Source organism: Lactuca sativa, chromosome 6 (assembly GCF_002870075.4).
Source record: "Lactuca sativa cultivar Salinas chromosome 6, Lsat_Salinas_v11, whole genome shotgun sequence".
Lineage (NCBI taxonomy): Eukaryota > Viridiplantae > Streptophyta > Magnoliopsida > Asterales > Asteraceae > Lactuca > Lactuca sativa.
In genome coordinates, this window is record NC_056628.2 from 151,545,179 (window position 1) to 151,550,336 (window position 5,158).

Here is a 5,158-nt window from a genome sequence, read left to right on the forward strand (position 1 = left end):
TCACCTTCACCTTCGCAACCATGAAACCCTAATAATCTATGCTGATAAACTTGGAGTCAATCTTCGTCTTATCTCGTGCATCAAGGTACAAAAGTGCCTGCACTAGAAAAACTATGTTTTCCTCGCTCATGTTGTGGATAAAACCAAAGATAAAGTAAACACTAAAGACATCCCAATGGCATGTGAATTCCCAGATGTATTTCCAGAAGACCTTTCGGGAATACCCCAAGAAAGACAGGTCGAATTTCGAATCAACCTAATACCAGGAGCCACATCAATTGCTAAATCACCCTACAGCTTAGCTCCCATCGAAATGCAGGAGTTATCCTGCCAACTAAGCGAGTTGTTGAGAAAAGGATTCTTCCGAACAAGCTTCTCACCCTGGGGAGCTCCGGTCTTCTTTGTCAAGAAAAAGGACGGATCTTTCAGAATGTGCATCAATTATACGGAATTAAACAAGCTCATTGTCAAAAAACCAATACCTACTCCCTCGGATCGACGATCTATTTGACCAACTTCAAGGAGCTAGTTACTTCTCCAAAATAGATCTAAGATCTAGTTATCATCAACTTCGAGTCCGAGAAGAGGACATTAAAAAACTGCCTTTTGAACTCGATACAGTCATTACGAATTTGTTGTGATACCCTTCAGTCTAACAAATGCCCCCACAACATTAATGGACCTCATGAATCGAGTATGTCGCCCATTCCTTGATAATTTCGTAATCATATTCGTCGACAATATTCTTATATACTCTCTAAGCAAAGAAGAGCATGGTCAACATCTTCGTCAAATATTGGAAACCCTAAGAGCTGAAAGATTATATGCGAAGCTCTCCAAATGCGAGTTTTAGATCCGCAGTGTAAACTTTTTGGGTCACGTAGTCAGCGAGGAAGGGATTCACGTAGATCCTTCAAAGATAAAGGCCATTGAAGGCTAGACGATTCCGAAAACACCAACATAAATCAGACAATTCTTGGGTCTCGCAGGCTACTACCGAAGGTTTATCCAGAATTTTTCCAAAATAGCCAAACCTCTCACCGCCTTGACACAAAAAGGCGTGTCTTTCAACTGGACATAAAAACAAGAAGCCTCCTTCCAAACCTTGAAGCGAGCCCTCTGTAGTGCACCAGTGCTATCCTTACTAGAGAGAACCAAAGACTTTGTAGTCTACTGTGATGCTTCGAATCAAGGGTTAGGTTGTGTCCTCATGCAGCGTGGAAAGGTGATAGCTTACGCATCCAGGCAATTCAAGATGCATGAAGTAAATTACAGCACTCATGATCTCGGGCTGGGAGTTGTGGTCTTCGCCCTAAAAGTTTGGAGGCACTACCTCTACGGTACAAAGTGCACCATCTTCACCAATCACAAAAGCCTCCAACACATTCTAAACAAAAGGGAGCTAAACATGAGGCACTGAAGGTGGGTTGAGCTGTTAAATTATTATGAATGCGAGATCAAGTACCACCCAAGCAAGGCTAACATAGTAGCCGATGCCCTGAGCAGGAAAGAATACTCATGTCGCGGGGTGAAAACCCTATCAATAACCATCAACTCCCACCTAACCTCGCAGATTAAGGAATCCGAATCAGATGCATTAAATCCGAAGAACGCCACAAATGAAACACTGCATGGGATGGATAAGAACTTTGAAGTCAGGGAGGACGGAACTTACTACTTCATGAATAGAATCCGGGGTCCCTAAACTTGGTGGATTTAGAAAAATAATCATGAACGAAGCTCATAAAATGCGATATTCCATCCATACAGGTTCGGATAAGATGTACCTTGACATTAATCAACATTATTGGTGGCCAAATATGAAGGCAGAGATTGTCACTTACGTGGGCAAGTGTCTCACTTGCGCCAAGGTGAAAGTGGAGTATCGAAAGCCCTCGGGACTATTACAACAACTAGTAATACCCGAGCGGAAATGGGAAAGGATTACTATGGACTTCGTAACCAAATTACCTAAGACAGCAGACGGATTGGATGCTATCTGGGTGATTGTCGATAGGTTAACTAAATCTGCTCATTTCCGGCCAATAAAAGAATCGTACAATATGGAAAGATTAACACGGATTTATATCAAAGAGAATGATGGTATGTCAGATAACCATGTAACCATGTCAAGACCTATGAAATGAGCTGCATAACGATCATCTACTGAGCCACGGCCAAGACCACACATAAAGCTCTGTTAATCACACTCTGATTACATGGTCGTGGTTCATCAACCAGACATGGGTTCCTGTCTTCTTAGGAATCAAAATACAGAGGTACAATCCTATAGAACAGATCATGTTCAAGTAAGGTCGTGATAGTAGATTTACTTCGTGATTCTGGCAGTCACTCCAGAAGGCTATAGGGACGCAACTAGACATGAGCACTGCCTACCACCCTCAAACCGATGGCCAGAGCGAGCGAACCATCCAAACACTTGAAGACATGCTCCGAGCCTGTGTGATCGATTTCGACAAGTCATGGGATACCCACTTGCCCTTGATTGAATTCTCGTACAACAACAGTTATCACGCGAGTTTACGGGTTGCCCCTTTTGAGGCCTTATATGGTCGCAAATGCAGGTTGCCTCTCTGTTCGGTTGAGGTGGGTGACAACCAGATGGCAAGAGGGAAATCGTTGAGCAGCACTCTTACAGGACCCGAAATCATTCGAGAAACTACAGAGAAGATAATCCAAATCAAAGCCCAACTTCAAACATCATGTGAGCGACAAAAGAGTTACGCTGACAAACAACGAAAACCTCTAGAGTTCCAAGTCAGAGATTAAGTACTATTAGAGGTCTCTCCCTGGAAAGGAATCCGTTTTGGGAAGCGGGGAAAACTAAATCCGCGATACATCGGGTCGTTCGAGATTCTTGCCCGAATTGGTCTGGTGGCTTATAAGCTGCAGCTACATTTGGAGCTCAACAACATACACCTCGTGTTACACGTCTTGAATTTGAAGAAGTGCTTATCAAATGAAACCCTTGTTATTCCTCTAGGAGAGATCGAACTAAACGATAATCTTCTGTCCATTGAAGAACCAGTCGAGATAATGGATATGGAAGTGAAGCGTACGAAACAGAGCCGCATTCCGATTGTGAAGGTTCGATGGAACGCTAAGTGTGGACTGGAATTCACATGGGAACGCGAAGACCATATGAAGCAGAAGTACCCTCACTTATTCTCTCATTCATAATCCTACCTTTCAAATGAATTTCGAGACGAAATTCCCTCTAACGGGGGGATGATGTCACAACTAGCATTTTTAGCTAGGAAATTCTATTTTCATGTAAACATCAATTGTTGTAAGTCTTGTACACTAAATAAATATCATACTATATGCTAAACTGAAATCATCCATTTGAATCAAAACTCCTGAGTGAAGTTGAAAACCTAATACAATACATCTCATATATTCAACTATGGGTTGAAAACCCTAAAAATCCCGGTTTTAATTTATTATCGACTAAGATCCTCTTATTGTGTCTAATGGACCAGTAAACTTTCAATTTGGCTATTTGGGGCCAAGGAACCCTATTTGGGCTCTAATTGGAGCCATATTGATGAAACTAAACTATTTTGGGTTATGTGGGCCTAGAATGACTCATCGTATTTCTCATGGGCCATGATGGGCTGTAAATGGTTTCATAAGCCCTAATGGGTCGTAAACTATCTTCTTGGGCTTCATTGGGCCATAAACCCTTTTTTCCTTATCATTATTGGGTCGTGAACCCTCATATGGGCCCAATGGGCCAAAAATCTTCATCTTGGGCCTTATAATTTCGAACTAAATCAAGAAAAGGCCCAAACTCTTTCATTCCCTTTTTCCTTTCCCCTATTCTCGGCCCAATTAAAACAAAAAAAAAAGTATTAATTTAGATCAAAACTTGACACCTCACTATGGACTAGAGGTTACCTAGACATATTATCTTTCATGTATTAAGAAATCCCATGTTTCCATGCATAATCCAACCCATATCTCTCTACTCTTCCTTCTCTTTTTATCTTTGGCCAAGCTTCTCCCGATTCACCACTTTTCATTCAAACTTCAAACACTACTAAATTCCTCTCAAGGCCATCTACAATTCTCTCATCTTCACCCCCTAAAAATTTGTTACTATTGTGTGATTTTCAATAAGATCACTTCAAGCTTCACACCTTTGGTAAGATCATGTAAACTCAAGTTAATTTACTTTGTTTCTAAGCTAAATCACTCCTCATAAACACATGTTTTCGTGATTCTTGCTTCCTAGAACTTCCTAAGTTCGAAAACTTCACTCAAGAAGCTTAATAGGGCCGAGATCTCATCCATTCTTCATCAAAAACCAAAACCTTCAAAGCAATGTGAGTTCATACCCCTTATTTTCGATTTTTACTTTGTTTTGGGGGAGAATACAAGTTGTTTTATGTAGATCTATGTGTGTATGCATGATTTTGTGTGTTTTTCTAGTTATATATGTGTTTATGTGTTGTAAACTTCATGAACTTAAAGATCTACTAAAAGATGATGATAGTGGTATAACATAACACTTATTTCAACTAATCTTACAAGAAAAAGGTTAAAAATACATATAAGTTACTTAAAGCTAAGAAAAACTTCATAAAAGGGGCTAAAATCGACAAAATGAGAAAAGTATGGGTTATTTATGTAACTCACGGTTAGTAAGGGGTTCAAAAGGATTTTTCTTGCTAAACATGGCTAATTTTGACATTTGAGACCTTACAAGGACTAAAAATGTAAACATTTTCATAAATGGGCCTTATTTGGGCTTCTCACGGTTTTGGGCCCAAATATTGTAATTTTTGATCTTTTGTGGGCTTAAATGTATTTTTCAAGAAAGTTGTGCTAAAAATGTAAATCTTTGATAAAAAAAGGTTTAAAGATGAGAAATCATAAAAATTTGGGCCAAAAATGTATAATGGGTCGAAAATATATTTTTTTTTATAAAAATCAAGCCAAAAATGATATTTTTGACAAAGGTAAGTTAAAAATGTTATTTTTACAAAAACTAGCCTTAAATGCAAGCTTTGTTCTAAAAAGGGGCCTAAAATGTTATTTTTACTAAAATTGGGCCTTAATTGTAAGTTTTTGGTTTAATGGGCCAAGAACGTCATTTTTACAAAAAGTGGGTCTTTTATGCCGTTTTGGTAAA

General features: G+C 39.4%; 1 non-coding gene across 1 annotated transcript; it reads right to left on the reverse strand.

The window, feature by feature from the left end:
• Positions 1-2,102: 2,102 nt before the first annotated feature.
• Positions 2,103-2,319, reverse strand: LOC111890864 (small nucleolar RNA U3). Its single transcript, XR_002850026.1, has one exon. It is a non-coding gene; the product is annotated as a small nucleolar RNA U3 (small nucleolar RNA).
• Between the last annotated feature and the right edge of the window lie 2,839 nt (positions 2,320-5,158).